This window comes from Oxyura jamaicensis, chromosome 1 (genome assembly GCF_011077185.1).
Source record: "Oxyura jamaicensis isolate SHBP4307 breed ruddy duck chromosome 1, BPBGC_Ojam_1.0, whole genome shotgun sequence".
In the NCBI taxonomy this organism is placed as follows: Eukaryota; Metazoa; Chordata; class Aves; order Anseriformes; family Anatidae; genus Oxyura; species Oxyura jamaicensis.
In genome coordinates, this window is record NC_048893.1 from 158,563,282 (window position 1) to 158,573,507 (window position 10,226).

Genomic DNA, 10,226 nt, shown 5'->3' on the forward strand with positions numbered 1-10,226 from the left:
ATCAGATAGTGTTTCATAGAAACAAAGCATAAGAAGCTTGAGGAAGGATTGTTTGAAATAACCCAGATGCTAATTAGTTCTATATAGAATTTCAGAACTTAGAAATCTTGCTGGTTTATAATTTTCCCCAAATTTCTAAAACAGACAGTAGTAAAAGCACATTTCTTAAGTTCTTCAATTTTCAGATAATTAAAAGGATTACTGGTGCTGCTGTATTTGGTGGGGAGCTGGGGGTTGGCCTCTTCTTGCAGATAACTAGTGATAGGACTAGAGGGAATGGCCTCAAGTTGTACCAGGGGAGGTTTACGTTGGAAATTAGGGGACATTTCTCAGAAAGAGTAGCCAGGCATTGGAATTGTTTGATGAGGAAGGTGGTGGAGTCACCATCCCTGGGGATATTTAAGGAAAGGTTGCACCTCGCACTTAGGGACACGGTTTATTGGGTGACTTTGGTAGTAGGGTGATGATGGTTAGACCAGATGATCTTGGAGGTCTTTTCCAACCTTAATGATTCTATGATTCTTATGATGTTCAAATTCTCAGTTATAAGCACAAAGGTAAAGGTATAGAAAACAGCGCTTTTAATTATCTCAAAATTAAAGAAGTTAATAAACATATGTATCTAAGGGTGAGCATAAAGGAACAGAATGGGAATTGAAAGATTCTAAAAAAAAAAAAAAAATTAAAAAAATACTGAATTCCAAAGTAAGTTACAAACAAGTGACTTACTGAGGAAAAACTGGATTGTAGAATATTTAGACAACTTAGTTCTTTCTCTGTAGGTAAGAATTGGAGAAATTCATCCTCTGGAACTAAGAATCTGCTAACACAACCTCCAGAACAGTAGTAGTATTCTGTGGAAACTAATGATATTTTAAAAAATTCAAGAATATGCTGTTATTTTCATACAAGTGAAAATAATAATCAAAGATAAATAAAGTCATCCCAAATCCAGAATGTGCCAAAACAGAGGACAAATTTAATGAACAGTCACTTCGTTAACACATTAGTAATAATAAGGTGACCAGAAATGGATGTCATGGACACCAATCAACAGCTGTGTCTAATGTGTATACTTTTTATTCTGTATATCATAACAGGCTCACTGTACATGGATGTATCAGTAGACTTGGTATAGCTCACAAAACCTTGTTTAGGATTCTCTGTCAGATGAATGATGACAGATTTAATACTAGTTGAAAAAATACTTGAATAGTAGTTACTAACAGACAAATTTAGTTACTAACAGGCAATTTTTTTAAGTAAGCTCCTAGGACAACTCTTCATAGTATTGTGTTAAGAAAAATTGTTATTAGCACTTTGGTCAACAAAACAGAGAGTTCACATAGCAATAATTAGGAGCTGTTTCAGAGTGAAGATGATAACTAAAGATATTTGATTATAGGATATTCACAGTCTTCCCGTAGAATCACAGAATCATAGAATTTCCCAAGTGGAAATTTCCCAAGGGACACACAAGGATCATCTAGTCCAACTTCTGCCTCCACAGAGGACCACCCAAAAATCAGACCCCATGTCTGAGAACATTGTCCAACTGCTTCATGAGGTCCAGCAGGCTTGGTGCTGCATGTGGGCCAGGGCAATCCCAAACACAAATACAGGCTGGGCAGAAAATGGATTGAAAGCAACCCTGGTGAGAAGGAACTGCGACTGTTTGTTGATGAGAAGCTTTACATCAATGCCATCAATGTGTGCTTGCAACACAGAACTGCATCCTGGGCTGCATCAAAAGAAGTGTGACCAGCAGGTCAAGGGAGGGGGTTCTCCCCTTTTACTCTGCTTTTGTGAAACCCCACCTGTAGGCCCCCAGCACAAGAAGGACATGGAAGCATAAGAATGAGTCCAGAGGAGGGCCACAAGGATGACCAAAGGGCTGGAGCACATATCCTACGAAGACTGGCTGAGAGAGTTGGGATTATTCAGACTGGAGAAGAAAAGGCTCCAGGGAGACCTTACTATCAGCCTTCCAAGACCTAAACGGGGCCTACAGGAAAGTTGAGGAGGGACACTTTGGCAGGGAGTGTACTGATAGGACAAGGGGAAATCGATTTAAACTAAAAGAGAGTAGATTTAGATTAGATATAAGGAAGAAATTCTATACTCTGAAGGTGGTGAGACAGTGGAACTGGTTTCCCAGAGAAGCTGTGGATGCCCCATCCGTGGGAGTGTTTAAGGCCAGGTTGGATGGGCTTTTGAACAATCTGGTCTAGTGGGAGGTGTCCTTGGCAGGGAGTTGGAACTAGATGATCTTCAAGGTCCCTTCCAACCCAAGCCATTCCATGATTATATGGAAAAGCTTAAACTACATGTTGTAGGATTTTCTGATTAGCAAATTTTCATTGCTTTGAAAATACCTTGTTAAAATTATTTAAAAATAAATAAATAAATAAATAAATAAAGCAGTCTTCAGTAATGACCTAACGAAACAGAATGCAGGGATAGCTCAGGATAGTTACTTTCTTGCCTGCTAAACTTCATGTATATCATTCAAGAGAAAAAATAATGCACAGGTTTTGACTAAGAAACAAAAAATAAGTAACATGAAAACAAAATTAAATAATAGGTGAAGATCAAGGAAAAAACAAAAAAACAAACAAAAAAAAATGACACCCTTTCAATTATTTTAGTCCTCCAGAATGCCTTTTAGATGGTGAGTTCATGAGGGACTTTTCAAAAAACACTAAATGATCTAAGCCACATTTTGAGAATTTTAAGATATCCTCATGTATTTAGATAACTTCATTTATTTCCATAAAACAGGAAGAACATCTGGCAGGAGTGAAAAGCCTTCTAAAGCTTTTTAAGGAGTAATGGTTTAAACTTTAGAAAAACAAATGTCAGTTTTTGAAGGATTGCATTACCTTCTAAGGATATGCATGTCCTATAAATGGACAAAAGCTTCAGTTGCAGAAACTAGATCTTAAGAAACATTGGATAATTCCTGGAAACGTAGGCAAAATCATAAGATCGTAAGGACACACATACAACATTTTCCAAAACAGCGAACTAAAAGCAGCTTTGTCATGAGAACTAAACATGAGAAAATTTGATTCCTGAAAGGTTTTAAATCTGTATTTTGTCTAAATTCCTGAAAATACAATAGCTTTTGTAAAAAGTTGTGACTATTCACCATTTATTGTCAGTGTTAGCTGAATGTGATGCAGAATAACAACTTTTAAAGATATAAATTACAATAAAATTAAATACTAAATGTAGTATTTGAACTTTGAGGATTCCTCAAAGAGATATATGCTAAGAATGAAATGCATTGGATATGTGAACTGTATGCAGTTTCGTATAGTCTCTACTTATAAATCATAAAGATTTTTGTTGCTATGAGTACACAAATTATATAAAAATAGATGCAGATATTCATTAACTCAGAAAGCAAGGTCCCAATATACACATTTCAAGTTGACTAAAGGCAATGAGATTAGATATACTGAAGTTCAACAGAAAAAAGAAAAGCAGTTTTCAAGAAAAGCAGATTTGGGAGGTCTAATTGAAAGATTATTTTAGTTCCAATTTTGCCTATTTATAAATGTAACACAATTGTTATTTTTCTGTTGTTGTCAGCAATTAACAGAAAAGAGACATTAAATGTCTTTGAAGTAGCTGTCCAGTTGGAGGTGAAAAGAAACTAAATTTTCAGTCTGACTGTGGATTTTTAGTTTTTCTTTTGTCTTACCAGCTCTACTTGCAGCTGTCAACAGCTGGATATTTTCCTCTTATTTGGTAAGCATACTTGACTCCGGAGAATGCAGACTGCTTTCCAAAACCACAGGGATACTGGATAGATGGTAGAAGGACGACTGTTTTCACCTCTGGTGCTCAAGATACTACAGTTCGAAAATTTTGCCTAACGTAGACAGATTTAATCTATGGTACAGGATGAGAAAATATTGTATGAGGGGAAAAAAAAAAAAAAAAAAAAAAAAAAAAAAAGGAAAGAGAAGGAAAGAGAAGGGAAGGGGAAGGGGATGGGGAAGATATGCTCACTGTAAATCTAGATCCAGTAAACAGACTCAAGAAGACCAGTATAGAAATTTTGAAAGAACAATACAGAAATGAATAAATGAATGTTGGTAGTTAATTGCCTGAATGTAGGTGATCAACAAAATTACTTAATGCTTCTGAAGTTGTTTTGAAATATTAATTAAATTAAGATAGGGAGAAGGAACTTTTAAGAAATATTGGTATAATCTAAAATCTGAATTGGAATTCATCCAAACTAGTTATGCTAAACTCCCTTTCTAGCCACTGGTTAAAATAAATAAATAAATAAATAAATAAATAAGGCATTTTGTGAGACCTACATGTCTAACAAAGGAAAGATATTTCCACACTTTAAAAGAACATGCTTCTAAGTCTGGTTGAGAAAAAGGTAATTCCTGTCTCTATTGCTTGCAGTAAACTTCTGTCAGCTACCATTACCTGTACAGCTACAAAATCAAAACTATAAATCCTAAAGGGGAACATGAGGCCAAACTTTATAATGCAAAAAAAAAAAAAAAAAAAAAAAAACCTGTAATGTGAACTGCTGATGGGGAGAAGGGAGAGGGAGACGGGGAAAGGGAAGATTCAGTTCAATCTACAGTTTACTGAAAATGTCTTCTCAATGTGTAATAGTGTTCAAAAAGCCAAGACAACATTAGAAGATCTAAACAATGAATCAGAGAACATTGTCATTATATAATAATGTAATATTTAAATCATGGGTCTTTCCTCACTAAGAATACTGTGCTATGTTCTTCATTATTTTCTTAATAAAAAATAGATAAGGTTGCAAAGACACTCACCATCTGGTGATAGCTTGTAATTGTGGTTGTGGAAAAATGCTCATGAAAAGAAAATCTGAAAAAAGACTGAAATAATTTTCATCAACGGTAAATAAATAATAGATTTAATAAATACAACATGATAAATAGTACAGAAAAAAAAAAAAAAAAAAGGAGTAGATATTTATTCTTTTTTTTCTATTTCAAAATGAGACTACTAGCCAAATTGGAGGACATGTAGATTTGTAGCACATAGATACTTTCTCACATAGTGCAGAATTTAAACCAATTGTCACAAGATAGCCACAACTCATAATGACCTGAAAAAAGGAGCAGATATACTTATAAATTAATGGCACTCAAGGAACATCAACATTTATAATAAAAATACACAATGAGGAGCATAAATGAGTGTTATTTTCAGAACTTAATCTGAAAATCTCCTTTTTTTTGAGAGAGAGAGTGAGAAGTTATTGTTTCTCAACCTTTCTTCTTAAATGTTTGGAAAGAATAACAGGCAGTTACAAATAATACATTTTCTGGAAAGGATCATTTTTTAGAAAGAGAAAAGGATGAAATACTCCATAGACCTTTGTAGGTGGTACCCTGCTTTAGTAAAGACTGAGGATAGTAGATTTATGTCTATGAACAAGAAATGAAGTCTCAAAACTTCGGGAACTCCCTATCCATCATTTCCATCCTCCACAATATGTGCACCAGAAGTCCATTTTGTGAACTTGTAAACACTTATTTGTTCCCCAGAACTTTCATTTCAGTGCTGTTTTCTGTATAAGAGAGCATACAAAATCGCTTTTCTCCGTTAGGCACCACTGCATACAGCACAAGCCGAAAAATACTGTCAGAAAACATACATTCTTGTGACATAGAAGTAAAGTCTTTCAGATCACTCTAAGACTTCAAGAGCAACAAACTGATCCTACAAGAGCACCCAGCTGTTCTAGAGAAAAGTAGCCAAAGAACGAGAATCATCTCCACAGTAAGATTTCTGTACAAGTGTATTTTCCAGTAGGGTTTTCAGCCATCACAGCTCAATTTAAATTGCTATCATGCTCTGCAACACTTCTCTAACCAAGACTATGGGATGCATCTATGGACACACAACATCTAGATTAAATTTTCAAAAGAACTGAACCTAAACTGCATTAGCTTCAGCTTAAATCACTTTTTCAAGTACCTGCTCCTGAGTTATCCCTGTAGAACTGTAACTTTGATGTTGTGATGGTAGAATTTAACTCCCTACCCAATTTACATTGATTGACATTAAAAAAAAAAAAAAAAAAAAAAAAGTCAAGATTGACTTTGTAGGCATTTTAGGAACCTGTGCCACTGTTAAAATAAAACACAGTTTGTGCCTTGCAAATGAGTTGCTGTGATTTTGCAAAATGGCTCACCTTGATGAACAGATAATAACAGAATAGAGGAGAATTTGTCTGAGAAATAACACTGTTAATCTCTGTGGATATATCAAGGGTAAAGGAATAATAGCAGAAAAATAATAAATTAGTACAAATTAACCATAACTAACTTATGGCTAAAAATTAGAACAACAATTCTAACTATTAAAGGAGGAAGATTCTTGAACAGCCTTTCACCAAGACACATGGAGCTTTTGGATGGACTTGGATGCATTTACTAACAGGATTATGTAATGGCCTGTAATAGCCAAGAACTGGATGCAACACTCCCTTTTAATCATATATCCCAAAGGCCTTCATAATTATTATAATTATTATTAAAAAAAAAAAAAAAAGTAATCCAGAGCTCAGATACAGTTAGGAAAACAGAAGGAGAGCTGGTGGATGAAATTTTGAATTTAAGCATATTCTATTTATACTACTTACAGGACAGTAATAAAAGTCAACATAATCAATTGGAAAGGCAAAAAAAATAAAAATAAAAAAAGAAAAGAAAAGAAAAAATATTATTTTCCCTATTTGTATTGGCATTCTGTACATTCTGTGTTTTTTAATTCAATTTATCTTATTTTTTTGTCAGACAATATCAAGATTATTGATTCTATATCATGGTATTTATTTTATGTTAAGTCAAAAATATTTTTAGAGGAAGGTAAAGGATTTTTAAATTCCATGATTGCCAACCTGATCCCTGCAGAGAATAGTTTTGCAATTTTTAAACATGATAATTGACATACCTGAAAAAAGTATTTTGGTTGCCATTTGAGAGTAAAAGTGCAGTTACCTTATTTGTATGTATCATTTTTCAGAATCACTGATAGTAATTACTCTTCTTTTTCTTTCTGATATTACTAAAATCAAGACAGACACTTTATATATTATCTGGAATAATGGAAATAAATTTGAAGATTTGACTATGAGAGTAATACAAAGCAATTGACAAATGACTTGCAGCACTTGTCATGGTCTTCTACTTTGTCCTTTGTATGACTCTTCTGTGCTGTGTCAAATATTAATCACCACATACAGTAATCTATCTGAATGAATGTTGATTCTCAGAGTTCAATCCTTTACCTAGACTACTGAACTTTTAATTCTTGGCTATTTAAATGCATATCAAATACCAGAGAAGATTAATTACTACAATAATTCACAAATGCATTCTGTTTCCTTAGCCTCAAAGAAACTTATAGGCAACTTTCAAAGTATTGCTGGATTAGAAAGAGTAAATCTCATGTAATTCTTATGAAATGTCTACATTCCCCAAGTATATTATGAAATACTAACTAGTATGCTAGAATATTTTGCAGTTGAATGTAAGTAAAACCATATTCACAGTACATGAAATATGAATACTTGCCTTCTTAGCAATGCAGAGTATTCAGGGCCTCCTTCCTCCAGCTGGTACCCACAATTATGAAAGGGAAATGAAGTCTTGAAGACTGAGGGAATATTAAACCCATGGTAGCTACTGTTGAGCCACTCAAATGACTTACTATAACTACTGTCACTGTTGAGTTAGTAAAGAGCCCTCAGGTCCACAAAGAGGAATCTCACACGTCCTTTGGGGTTTGACTCAAAAGTTAATGAAACTCACTGTCAAGTAGCAGATTGACTGCAGCTGAGGAATGAACAGTTTATCTCATGGTATAGTGCTGGTGTAAAACTAACAAAAGAGTCCTAAGTATTCACAATGTCGGAGTGCTTAATAAAAATGTTAGGAAGAGCTAGTCATATTAATTTTTGTCACAGTAAAATTCCCTGTGCACACAAGCAATAAATTAGGCAGCACGTCACATCAGTTTTATGAAATATCATGATCCGCCTGGCATGGAAACTCTCTTTTTCTGTTTAAGGTTCAAACTTATACCTTTATATATATTTATATATATACATACCTTTATATATATATATATATATATATACATATATATATATATACATATATATATATATCCTTTCTTCTGTTCTGAAGGTAGTGACCTTTGGAACCATTTTTTTTCAATGTGTCTGAGGGGTCTGCAATAGAGCAGAGGACTGAAGTGTCATGTCTCTGAAATCTGTTCAATACAATAGGATGCATTTTTTTTCAAAAGTGTCAAATTCTAAATGTCTTTTATCTGTGGATGCCATCTGAAAAAAAAAAAATCAAAATACACAAATACATTTACACATGGACTGAACAACCTTGGACAGACAAATTAAACAAAAAATTCAACTGATTTTATGTCTCGTACTATTGATTTGTAGAATGCATTAATTTTCACTGTAGTCATATGCTGAGAAAACAGCAGGAAACAAATACTGAGGCAAAATACAGCTTAAGAGAATCCTGCAAATTCTTAAATCTTAAATGTGCCTTAAGCAGAAACAACCTAATATCCTGCATTTAAAATGAAAATATTTTTCTCCTTTGTGACTAGTTAGCTGGAGCCAAGAACACATCTGTTATAAGAATTCTACCTCACTTTTGTGTTCAGCATTCCTGGAAAAAAAAAAAAAAAAAAAAAAATCATTTACAAATTATCTGCAGATAACTTAGTATTACTTCTTTTCTATTTTATTGAAAATATTCTTACACACTTTGTTTATAATTAAGTTGGATAAGTTTTATCATAAGATAAAATTGAATCTGTCCTGAAGTGATAATCTGAAAAAGGGGCATTAGTAAGCAAAAATGTTATGGAAGTGACAGAAGAATGCAGTTATGTATTTTGATGAGCAGTGAGCAGTTGGTGATCCGAACCAGAGGAAACCATAAATGATTCATAACTTTGTGAAATTCTGTAGTCGAGGTAATTTAAGACATAGAGTTCTATCAAATTAGAAGTAAATACAGTGTTTTCTCTGGTCTTAGCTCTTTTATTGGGTCCTGGCTTCAATAAAATCATTTTCATGGGATCCACATTGCTATTTTAAGGGCCTCTGTATGGCATATTGTTTGATTTATTATTATCTGATTTGCACATTGAAAATGATTACTCTCAGAAGAATTACAATGGGATTTGATTCAGATTTAAATAAATAACAGAAGAGCCCTAAGAGATCTCAGCACAGTTTGCTGCTTTTGGTGGTGCTTTCCAGATCTCCTAACTAGCCAGAAAATGTTTTCCAATCTAAATGTATAACTTTCAAATTTGTGTCTTTTTATTTATTTATTATTTTATTTATTGCATGCAAGAATTATATAATGTATAGTCTCAGACTTCAGGAAAATGTCCTCATGGTCTTTTCTGTTGTAAAGGCCGGCAAGATAAATGCTTACAATACTCTTATTTGATACCTTAATACCTGAAAATAACTTTCTATTATATGCCATGTGTATAAAAATACCCTGGTTATGTAAATATGTGCACAAATACAAAAAATTATCTAAAAGTTTTCAAGACTGAGTTTAAAGGCTAAACATGCTGACATAAATAATAATAATAATAATAATAATAATAATAATAATTTTTTTTTTAAGGCACCTTAGATGACTTATAGTTAAAACATGCAGGTTCTATTTTCTAGACACCTGGTACTCTGAAGCAAATCCAAAATTAAGGCTTAGGCACTTTAAACAGGAAATACGGAAAACTTGGATGTGCTGGGCAGGAAACTGCAGACTTATAGAAAAGGAAACCTCAAATTCTGAACTTCTCTAGAGATCAAGAACCTTAATGGGTCTGCCAGAGGACTCTTTGGACCATTGGGTCTAGAGAACTATTTCCTGAAGGAGGTAACCTTCCTTGAAAAAACAAAACCAAAAAGCACATAGCATTTGTGCCTAGTGTTTACACAAAAAGCATTTGTGCCTAGTGTTTACACAAAAGCTTGGCAGACGTAAAGTAAATTACTGCAACCCATTTCAAAGGACAGTAACACTACTTGAGAAGTAACAACTTTTTAATTAGTCCTGGTCCTTAAATCATTCACATCATAGCTCATATACCCCCACCTAAGTTCACAGGTTCCTTTCTAATGATACACTACAAATTATTATCTCAAC

At 33.6% G+C, this 10,226-nt stretch overlaps 1 long non-coding RNA gene across 1 annotated transcript; it reads left to right on the forward strand.

Moving 5' to 3' along the window:
* The first annotated feature begins 409 nt into the window (after positions 1 to 409).
* Positions 410 to 9,862, forward strand: LOC118160661. Its single transcript, XR_004747616.1, has 3 exons — positions 410 to 529; positions 7,754 to 7,756; positions 9,851 to 9,862. It is a non-coding gene; the product is annotated as an uncharacterized LOC118160661 (long non-coding RNA).
* Positions 9,863 to 10,226: the final 364 nt, after the last annotated feature.